This window comes from Seriola dumerili, unplaced genomic scaffold, assembly GCF_002260705.1.
Source record: "Seriola dumerili isolate Sdu_G_001 unplaced genomic scaffold, Sdu_1.0 BDQW01000149.1, whole genome shotgun sequence".
In the NCBI taxonomy this organism is placed as follows: Eukaryota; Metazoa; Chordata; class Actinopteri; order Carangiformes; family Carangidae; genus Seriola; species Seriola dumerili.
The window spans coordinates 8,331,587-8,344,085 of NW_019174404.1; positions in this window are offsets into that span (position 1 = coordinate 8,331,587).

Here is a 12,499-nt window from a genome sequence, read left to right on the forward strand (position 1 = left end):
TTCACTAATAAATGTCTCTGCACTCTCCCAAAGAACCCCTTGCTGGTGGCACAATATACACTCTGGCCATGCTAAGTCAGATGTTCACCCAAAAACACATTTGTGTAGAGTCTGCTGGATGAAATGGAACTGAGAGAGCTTACAGTATGTACATTTACCACCTTTTACACCTTTTTTTTCACCATTACTCCCTGGGTTGTATTAAACTGTAGCTTCAAGAAATTCCGTATGAACTGTGATCTGGTCTAAAGTAATAAATAGGTGTGGGCCTTCAGAAGGGGTTAGGTGTACAAAAAGGAGCACAAAGCCTGCTGATTTTAAGGTCAGAGGTCATACTGCTATGACCTTCAGTCAAGCATCCAAGCGTGAGCAGCAAAATTTATGTATGGGACATACTGTAGCTTGGTCGCATTTAAGTGTACATCATAACCCCATGACAAGGGGCCCTGGAATCACAAAGTATTCCCAAACACAACTCCCTCACTACACACTTTTTATCATGCAGCCTTGGGGTGCCAGCTATGTGTATATGCAGTGCTTAGTGTATACAAAATTGAGGACTTTTCTGCCCTTTAAACCATCAGGATCTGTTCAGAGGCCTTGACCAGGTGTACACGAAAACAACAAGCTGAAAGAAAGCAGCCCTCACAAAAAGCCTAGACATTTCCAAACATCAAGAAAACCGAGATTTCTCTGTAAACAACCTGTCAATCATTTCCATTAAAAATGTTTTGTCATTTTTTGTGAACACTTGTTTTGAGACTGTATGCTTTATTTGACAGTTTCAATCATGTAACACTGCTTCTTTCAGCTGTATATGTGGCAAGGGTGTCTTCCCTGTGTAGTTTTCCCCTAGCAGTGTAATCTGTGGTGGAAACAGTGGTGTTTTTAATGAGAAGCCATGGTCTCCCCTCCTCTGTAACAGCTCTTGTCTGTCTGTAGCACGGTGCAGCACAGCACAGCACAGCATGCTCCACTGAAATGTGGTCCGTCTATGTGGGATTGCCAGGGCCTCTTTGAAGTACCTGAGCTGCGGCTGTTTCCTTTGTGTGTAACAACGTTAAAAATCAAACCTAAAACCAAAACACCCATAAGAATACCTGAAAGGGGTACAATATAACGTGCCATATGTATATGACGCTTTACACATCTCTTTGTTTCATCCCCTCCCCTCTGCCATGATTATGCATGTCTTCTGTGAAGAGCTGCACTGCGTCTGGAGAGCCCCTTGAATGGAAAGTGTGAGGTACAGAGAGGCGCATTAAAATCCTCTAACGCTCTCAAACGAACAACCTAGGGACAAAACATGAATTCCATGCGGTTTCTCGCCTTGTAGTGGTGTAGCTCAGACAAGCTCACATTTAGCACTGACTGCCATCTCAGACAGTGGGTCCAGTGGGATGTGTAGCTATGTGTTTATCAGAGGATGAACTTCCTCTTTTAATGTGGTGCGTTTTCCCCCGTTCTCTCCTCCCTCCTTTCCTCTTTCCTTCCTCTCCCTCCTCCCTCCCTCTCCTCTCAGACTGTAGTTGAAGGTGAAGCACCAGAGTTCAGAGAGCAAGAGGAGAAGCCGTCGCCTGAATCACACACAGCTCTGCTCTTTGGGGGCTCAGGGTTTTGTCCCTGTGTAGACGCTGTGGCACACTTAGAGTAGCGAGAATGTGGGATGCCTGAATATAGGGTTTATATGATCATGGCCTAAATACATTCAGTTGCCACTTTATTAGGTACACATAGCTAAAATGAATGCTGTCTAATTCAACAGTCCTGCAATAAATCCTACCTGCATGAAGGTTTATAATGTTCAGTTTTTGGTGAGAGGAGTTTTAGAGGCATTCAACAAAAACTGAACATTATAACCTTCATGCAGGTAGGATTTATTGCAGCATTGTTGTATTAGACTGCATTGGTTTTAGCTAAGTGTTCCTAATAAACTGGCAACGGAGTGTAATATTTGTGTTTGTCAATGTGCGTTTTGGTCGCCTTGAAAGTAACTTGATTCATTTCCCAAGAGAAACGAAATAATTAATAGCTAAGCCACTAAAATGATCATAAAGACCTCTTTTATCTAATAAGCATAATCTCACACACAGTACAGTCAATTTATATTGTTGACTCATAGAGATACATGTTCAGATTGCAAGGTTTAACATTAACCGGCCCGTCCCATTGTTTTTCCTTTTAATCACTTTTTAAACTGATTCCCCTTCTCCCCCTCTGCATGACAATGTATCTGTAATATTTTTTGAACATCACCTGTACCGCTGTGGTTGAAGAAGTTTTAACCAATTTGGTTCAAACTCCCACACTATAGAAGGTGGTGTAAGCAATAAAACAGCATGCTTGTATTAAACCTAATCTTTAAGGCATGCCTCATTAACAGTTATCATTTCATGCAATATAAATCATTGCTTTTCTGCCTTTCTTATTCAATCACCCAATGAGTAAAACATATCAGTTCTATATCAACAAACAAAATGTTTTAATCCCTGAATAATATAAGATGTGAATATGAAGTACAATAATATGCTGTGTTACTACTAATATCATCTTGAGAATAGAGGACCTAAGAAGAGTGCTATTCCATCCAGTTTATATGGTGCGCTCTAGTGGTCATCTTGGATCACTACAATGGTAGTATGTTCACAGAAGGATCCAGAGGTTAAGGGAACCTAACAGCTTTGGTACTAAAGTTTAGAAACTACAGACGTTCCTTAAGTGTATTTGTTTTTTGCAGCATATTCAGACCAATTGTGGTTATTGTGGTCTTGAAGCCTGATGAGTGGCAAGGTCCTCAAGCCGAACAGCAGAACAGGAAGTCCAGATTCTTTTGACTTAGAACTTCCAGATATCAACAGACCTGCATGAAACTACATAGAATTTACACAGAAATTGTGTCATATAATATTTTTTGATGGTCGTTTATCAGTTTATTTGGTTTCTCTAAGCACTACGAGTAGTTCTGCAGATCTGATTAACACTTAACTGTCAGGTATTAAGTTCACTCATACCAAGTTTGTCTGCATGACACTACACAGTGTCTCAAGACAAAGTGCAGGACTGACACATAACAAGCGACTCCCTGTTATTCTAAATGGAAACCAGAAAACAATAACTACAGCACTTCGAGAATCTTCGTTAATCCAAAGCAGCAGCACTTGTTTGTCTATTTTGTGGGACAGGAAGTGTGTGCAAGAACTGCAGTTGCTGGGTCAGGAAAAGGGGCTGAAATTCATTTTTCAAAATGGGGGGGGGGGTACAGCTCATTTCACCATTGTTGTGTGTCATTCAAGGTGGAAATCTGTCAGTATGATGTAGCGCTTCGGGCCAGTAGTCCCGCATTCTCTGCACTGGTGCACGCGGTGGCTAGAAATTATTAGACATCACTACAAATGTGTGTGAGACTTTCCCGCGTTATAAGTACTAAATTTGCAGGAATCTATGAAGTTATTACGCAATACCCACAATCCTGCACTGAAACACACATGTCAGAGTAAGGATGTCATTGTACAAGAAATTTAGTAGTTGGTACCAATGACATTGCAATTCCACGATTTGATAACAATTCAATATCACAGCGCGTGCGCACACACACACACACACACACACACAGTTAATGTGTAAGCAGTAGTTTAACTGACTAACATGATGACAGACCACCAATAGCGTGAAAATATTCATTCAAAAAGTGAACGTTGTTTTGACGGACTGAACGGTAATGACAGTAGCCTGCTAACATTATTAGCCACTCTCACTGGCTTTCAGTTGTCTTTAACTTGACCCTGAAGACATGCCTCAAACGCAACAACACTTGGGATGATTTTTTCCATGAGTTGTAGCGGACATTTTGCTGCATCCGTGATATTCCACAAGTTGTTGCTGTTGTTACTATGTCTGCCTTCCTTTCTTCCTCCCTTATTTCATACTAAAACATTTGTAGGGTTATTATGCTACCCTTGTCAGTCCCAGAAGAATCCCATCTCCAGTACTTGTTATCAGAATTTTGGCATCAACTTGGTTCTGAATTATCAGCTCCCGTGATGTCCCTCCATAAAAGGTTGTCAAACTTAATATTTTCACAAGATTTCACACACTGATGTTTTAAATAAAGAGGACAACGCCACAACATCGCCGGACTCATTTTAAATGCTTAAAAATGAAACAAAAATAATTGCTCAGAACTAAATTGCAGATCTATTGACATATGTCAGCTTTTGAGCCTTGATGCCCCAGGGGTAAACAAAATAAAACGTAGGCCTCATAGAAATTCAAATCTCTTTTTGTAAACAAATACTTGCCCATACTGAGAAAGCCATCTTAACAATGAAGCCAAACTACTGCCACTGTAATGTTGCTTATTTGCATATTTTTTTGGCAACCAAATACTCCACCATAATTTAACTTAAATCAAAGCACCTCCTACTGCAGAAGTTGGAGGATTTTAAGTTTACTGCCTCCTACTTGTGGTTACATTTTTTTGTTGTGCATAAACCGATAATCCATTTGTGTCACTCATAAATGGTGTTGTGTGGTCTAAAAGGCCCTACAAACACTCACAGGTGCTTTCAGTGAATGTGGCTGATTAAACCTCTGCTCAGATTAAAGTTGGTCGAAACTGTGTTAGGTTGACATGATGAATTTCTAAATGGCAATAAGAATTTTTTTTTTTTTTTTTTTTTTAAAGTGTAAGTTGTCCTACCATGACAAGCTCGACAAAACTAACAGGAAAGTGAGACAGATGTCAATCAAATACAGTCTGTATACACCCACACAGTTCTGGGCAGAATTATAATTAAGCAAAATAATTGAAAACACCTGCGTGGGTGAACTGTAGGTAGGTAAACGGGAGCTTTACTTGTCACTTTCACAAGCTGCTGCTCAGTAAGTTTAAAAGTGCCATTGTGTAAGTAACAATCTTGGGAGGGAGAGGAGACCTCTGCAGATAATTCAGCTCTGCATTTCACATCGTCACAATATGTTATTTAAATCCAGAGATGTCCCGAGCCAATGCTAAGGATCGGCATCTCGGCCAATCCGGGATCTGTAATGGATCTGTATCAACTAAAATGTAGCTGATCACAATCCACTTTTCTGTGTTTTGTCCACCTCAGCCTATTGTTGCAAAGCCGCTCTCTTTTTTATATATATATATATATATACACATACATACACACACACACACATATACATATATATATAATATTATATTATATATATATACATATACATATACATATACATATACATATACATATATATGATATTGAGAGAGTGACTCTTGAGCTCTTGGGCTGAAAAATACAGTTTCATTAAACTCCAACTCTTAACTCTCTCTTTCTCATGAGCAAAGAGTGGCAGCATACAAAACATTCATGCGGCAGCTTCTCATTTCATCATATAAACACACCAGCTGTCGCTGATTAACATTAATTCTTGAGACACTTGACGACAGTCCAACTGAGTGTTTTTGTAGTTTCAACAACTCAAAACACGTCTTCTCTCTAGCAGAAGGAGCCACATCAGTTTCAGGAGTCACATTATCCCAGGTGATTTTAATTCATATCATATCAATCATTTAAGCTCATCAATTTAATAATTTTGAACAAGGACCTTATTTGGATCGCCTAGCTCATAAGAAATGAGTTGCACCAAATCCAGTAGTCTACAGCTGTTGTTTCAATATGAGTATCAAACCAGTATTGTAATCTGCAGATACCTGATGTTAAAATGACTCTCACTGGGATTAAGGCCATTAACACTTGATCAGGACATCCCGATTTAAATGAACTATTGGCCATCTTAGTGCAATCACTCTTTACTGACGGTGGACTGCTTGAATATCAGCAAAAATTGAAGAGAAGGGAAATGAGCAGAAGAGAGCAGACTGGAAAAAAAAAATTCATTATCACCAATAAAATCTTAAGAAGGAAATGGTCCTCTTTTCTTTACAGCTCTCACAACTAAAAACAATATTTCTATTTGTGGCACCTACCGTCATTAAGGGTGCTAACATTATACTACTAAAACACTCAGAAGCAGCATTCTGCAGAGTAATAACCTCTGTAACCTCGAGCTCAAGCAAAAACCAAAAAGGAAACCTGAGAATAAAAGCAGAATGTTGTTGATGTGGGATGACTCAAATATCAAAGAGGACTCGCAGATAACAGGCAGCATTTAACAGTCCTGTCTGCACCTCCTCTATAAATAGTTCACCTGGTTACATTTTCCTCCACATCTTTACTGAATGCCACTGTTACTCTGCATCTGGCATGTTGCTCCTCGCCCTCCTTAACTCCAAGGTTATCAAGTTCAAAAGGAATTCACCAAAACTCACTCATCAAGCTGACAAAGTATACGTGGAAAAACACATACTTGACACTGCAGGGGAAGTTGGGATGTTCTTACAAAGTTGTTGTTTGGCATAATTGTGATGCCAGATGTTGATGCGATGGACAAATGTTTTGCCAAGATGCCACAAACTGACGGCGCTGATGGTGGAATTAATGCATGTGCATGTGTCTTTCAACATATAAATATCTGGGATTTGATGCTGTTTTCCTTTCCCAAGGGGTGTGTTAAATGACAATGACACTCATCCCTTCATGGCAACAGGATGAACACATCAGAGTGATCAAAGCGCTGGTGACACGCCTTGAGGAGACAGACGTGTGCTTTACGTGTTAGGGTGGGGGTTTGGTATCCATTAAACAATTCAAACTAAGTTTTTCTCACCCTCTGTAAACATGTGCACATCTCTGATAAAGTCATCTTTCTCTCCGTCTCTCTTATTTGTATCTGTGTATTGCCACTGTATGTTGGGAGCTCTTCATGATTGGGAGATGCTTCACATCTCAACTGAACTGATTAATCTGTATAAAAACATAAAAGGAAATCTCAAATCTTATCCGTCCATGTTGGAACAATGAACCGGTGCTTCACGAAGAAGTTTAAAAAATATAATCTGGTAGAAGTTGTTAATGTAACAAATATGTTATGATGCCCATGTATTAATATACTGTTGCAAAGTACAAAAAACTGAAAGAGCTACGTTTTGCTAGTATTTTCCGATAACCACTACATTATCCTACATTTAAAAAGCAATTTTATTATGTTTCATCACAGCTGATGTTAAAGGACCAGTGTGGAGGATATAGAGGGATCCTTTGCCAGAATATATAATATAATGGAATATGATATTCATAATTATGTTTGTATTAATGACCTGAAACTAATAATTTCTGTGTTTTCGTTAGAATGAGCCCTCCATACATATATATAGTGAGTGAGTCCTCTTCCATGGAGCCCTAGTGCTCACCATGCTCCTATAGTGCTCACAGGGTATTCAGTTGGTTGCAATCTGAAACCTCACCGCTAGATGTCACTTAATCCTACACACTGGTCCATTAATGTAAGTAATGTTTAACCAACAGACAAAAGCAGACAGAAAGGCAAAGATGGAAAAGTCTCAAATCATTAGCTTAAGGGCTACTACTGCACTTTATATCTTGTTTGTGAAACATGAGACACAGCATGTGCAATTAGGTGCAGGCAAGGTCCAGTTACATAAATAGAAAATGAAAGATATAACATCAGCCTGGGCCTATAACTGTCATAAAGACAGTGACTGAATGTCATATTACTCACTTTTGCAACAAAAATTCCCCTGTCAGGCCAATTCAAGTACTCAAAATCTACTCAAAAATTATAAATGTTATCCTCCAAACATGCTGAGAGTGTTTCATTTTCAAAAGGACAGATTACAGAAGTGAGATGCATCATTTCCCAACTTTCCCATTGCTTTAATTAAATAGTCCTTCCTGGTGGATAGCAGTTTTTAAATTGGAATTGGAATTTCAATTGCTTTTTCTTGTTTCCATTTAATTGTCATAAAACAGCTGCAAACAGCTAGCATAGCTGAGCTACAAGTTATTTAACTTTAGCTATTTTTAGCTAGTGGATGTCATGCTAGTTCCAAAAATCTAACACAGAAATCTAGCACAGAATCTAATAGAAAACTGGACACATTCAGCCACTGCTGTAAATCAATCTATTGATTATTAACATATCAATCTACAAAACTTTCACAGCTTCAGAGCCTTCAACACTATTAAATCAAAAAAACCCAGCTGTTCCATTTTATGATATGCATCTGACAAAAGCTGCAAATCCTCACATGAGCAGCCATAAGTGAGCTTCATCCAGTAATATTATGTTGATGAAATAATCCCATACCATAACTGAATATGTGCCTTAAGTGCCACCTACAACAAGTACCATGATGCCTGCCAGAAACTACTACTACTACAACAAACATTTTTATTACACACACACACAACTATGACCACAATGATACAAAATGTGTTATCAAACACACAACCCTGCTAATCTTATCTGACCTAAGCACCGATATCAATGTAATGCCAGTGACAAACCCAAGACATAAAGGATGCTCTGAAAAGCAGGACCTAGTATGAAAAGTCTGACTTCAGTTAGCCTGTATTTCATAAAACCAAGTTTCATATAGCCGAGGAAGAGGAGACCACAGCGAGTGCAGCCAAGCATAAATACATATAACCCTTTTTTCACAGTCAACAGCAGAGTATCACCGAGGCAGACAACCCATACACAGATTAAACACAACAACAGGTGAAGCCAATTAAAACTTACCCCAGCTGGCGGATGATCTGGCTAACTTGGAATCCCGTGCTAGGCTCTTCCTCTTCCCTCATGGACTACGACGCGGGGGGGTCCGATTTCTTTGGTTTAAAAAAGTCTTTCTCCAAAATGTGTCTTTATTTTCCTGTATTTAATGGCACTTTGTTGCTATCTTCATCCCTTCATCCTTTCGTAGACGGCTTTCTTCGATGCGCTTGAATGTCGCGGTGTTCATTGTGAGCCACTTAAGGGTGCTGTCCGGGCGGTGCAGCTAAGTTAAGGTAGATTCAGCATTTGTAACCAATGTTGACGGATAATATCGCTAAACCTAATCTTAACCATTATCTACAATTTGTACATCCTTGTCTATTCTGTAGGGTACAGAAACTGGACACGCTGTAGTAAGAAGATAAAGAAATAAGTTACACCTGTGCAGGTTGGGCGGAGGAACAGTGCCTACTGGTGGGCAGACAGGAAATGACCTTTTTCTTTTGACCTTTCTCTTTTAACCTTTAACCTCTAACCCCCCTCACAGTGGACACGGGAGTCTAACTAATAATAATGGTTGCAAAATAATGGTGGTTCAGTTTATGAAACAAAAAAGTTTTTTAAAAAAAAGAAAAAAAAAAGAAAAGAAAAAAAAGGTTTTCAACGAGAAGTTCAAAACCGTAAAATGAGTTAAAATGTCACATGACAAAGAAAAGTATCAACTTTTCTCTTTTGAGAGTGCGAAATCAAACACAAATATAAACACTTTTCACCATTATTTGCTTAAAAAGTGACTTAAATGAATGAATGGTCAAATTAGTAGGGGAACCATGTTCTTTGAGATACATTGAGTTCAGGCTTTCAACAGTTTCTGAATTGCTGTATACTCATAATGTTTTGAGTCAATGGTGGAAACATTTTGCAACAGCTTTGGGGTGCGTTTGTTCACGTTATAGTACCTTAGATGACAAGCAATACACATTGGTGAAAAGTCAATGGAGCAATAAAGTGTATAAACAATACATAGTTCCTAACACCCATGAATGCACCATGGAGTACAATTTGCACTATAAAACATACTGCACTGAACCTTTGCTTTCAGGACTTTAACTCAGACTTCAATTTTTGTTCAAAAACTAATAAAAACACATCAGTTAGCCACACTGTTGTACTGGGTATCTTGATCCTTCATTACAATGAATGTGAGCGCTGTATTTTCTGTTTTGAGTCAGTCTCACGTATTCCATCCTGTAGCAGCTGCAGCTGTAAATACTCACAAGAGCATTAAATGCGTATTAATCCTCAGTTGAAAAAGTCCCCATACAGGCAGTTTATACTCCTGTTTTAGTATAATTTGCTTAAAACTACAGTGCCCAGTTCTTTTAGGAAATTACTGATGCCTTTTTAAAAAATGAAACTATATATCTATGACCCACTTTTAAAGATTTATCTGTTCAAAAGAAAGAAATGAGCTTGGGGCTGCATTCCACAGACAGACTGGGGAACTTGTGAAGCAATGAGAGATGGACTTGTTGGAAGGCATTGTTGGTTTGGTCTTTTCATTGGATTTGTTGACAGTTCCAAAAATAAAAAAAATTTTCTTGCCTTATATTTTAACAGAAATGATCTGGCAAACTAAACATTATCAATCAACTCATGCTGCCATATATTAGAGCAGTCTAATAGGAGAGAGCATCATATTTTGGGCAGAGACCAGTTTCTTGAACATAACATTATTATCCACAAGGGGGTGCTAACCACACTTATTTCACAGAAAATGCTCTTGTTTATAGCCAAAGTCCAAAAAGAATGAAGACAATTAATTTGAAAAATGCCTGACTAATTAAACAGTAATGAAAGGTCCATGGTATTATACCCTTCATTAGTGAGATTCCATTCTTATCTTATGTCTGCCTTGATGACAGATTTGATCTTTGCAAGCATATCATGGATGATATGGGTCTTCCACAAATGTGGAGAGATGTTGTTCCATTCTTAACAGATGATTCATTTTAGCTGATCTTGGCTGGGAAGGATTCATTGCTCTACCTTCCACCTTAAAATAATCCAAAAGGTGTTATATTGTTCTATTGCTTGACTTTTCTTGTGATTTTTGCAGTGCACTTGGGATCAAGCCACTTGAGACTGGTCTCTTTACATTCAGTCTCTGGGTATTCAAGCTTGCAATCATAGTGCCATCTAGAGATGTCATCTCTCCTTCACCTTTTGCAGCCTCATATCAGCACACTCCCACCTCCGTGTTTCACAGTTGGTGTTATGCAGTCACTCTGGCTGTCCTGGCCAGGTCCACACCCAACATGCTGGATCCCATCTGATCCAAACAAATTTATTTTGGTTTCATCTGACCAAAGAATGTGCTGCCAACATTCGTCGGGCTTCTTTTCATGTTCTTTGGCAAAGTTTAATCTTGCAGTTTTACAGCGTTTTCAGAGTGATGGTTTTCTTCTTGGACATCATCCGTAGAGGCTGACTTCATGCAATGTCCTTCGCACTGTCTGATCAGTCACAGAAACACCAATCTCAATAGATAATCTTTGTGCCAAGCCAGAGGCACTTACCCATCTGTTTGCCAATGCAGTTTTTTGTAAACAGTGAATTGTTTATGTTGTCTTTTTTTGAGACGCCTTCTGTTATTGGTAGTATAGCCCTTCTTATGCTTCCTAACCAATGTGGTTTAGAAAGCTGTGTTGTTAACAGGTCCTTTTACAACCTTGCTCATGCGATTAACCTCAATTGGAAGTCACAGCTGTACTCACTTTTGTTGCATTGCTGTTGTACTTTGGGGCCTGTACTTTCAACAGCTAACCTGTTTGTTTAATTATACATAAGATCAAATATCCAACACTTCAACTTGAAAATGACACAGTTGTTGTAAGATGACACAGTTTTGAATCATTGACCATTTTGTGAAGGGTATACTCAGTTTTGTTGTATTCTGTGGATAAGAACCTTTTGGTAATCTAGGGCTTGCTGCGTCTGATTCTTGTCCTGCCTTTGGGCCATGTTTCAGACTTCTCTTGCCCTTGGATTAGCATGGATATTTTTGTGTCAAATTATGGCCTTAAACCTAATACCAATGCACAATACTCTAATAGGCATCAATTGTACTAACATTAGTCATACAGTATCATTGACTTACAACCTCACTTTGGTCTTTGGCATGACTCAGTCTCTACTTGGCGTGCTTGTAGAAAAGAGCTTAACTAAAACAAAAAACTGGAATACATTCCCATTGCATTGTGTTGCAGGAGGAACACCATTTGCAATGCTGAAATCACCCACTCGGTGGCAGTATAGACCAAAAGAAACCACTGACAATGAAGCCGTTCAAATTTCACCTAGCAACAGGGCTGCTGCTTGTTCATTCACACACCTACATGGTTACACGTGATGCCTTTCTACTTTCACATGCGCAAACAATCCATCACAAGTGCATACAGGCACACTAGCTCAGGTACAATTACATACATGTATAGGCTGATGTTTACTACATAAACCTTATTCATCTGCAAACACTAACATGTAGAGACAGATAAATAGAGTATAGGCCTTTGAATATATAAACAATAAACAATCTAATGTAAACAAGGGAAAATCATTAGAAACTAACAGAGTAGGCAGCAGTGTTAAGAAGAAACTGTGTTCGTGTGACATCAGGGCTCTGTCATACAGCCCAATGCTACTGTCAGCCCACATAAAGCCACTTTCACTGTGAATGGAAATGCTTTGATTTGGCTTTCAGGCCACGGTCAGAGTCAATGCAACAGGCTCTAATAGTAGAATTACTCCCACCACTTTTACCCCTTCATCCTCCTTTTTCGTCCATTCACCCTCA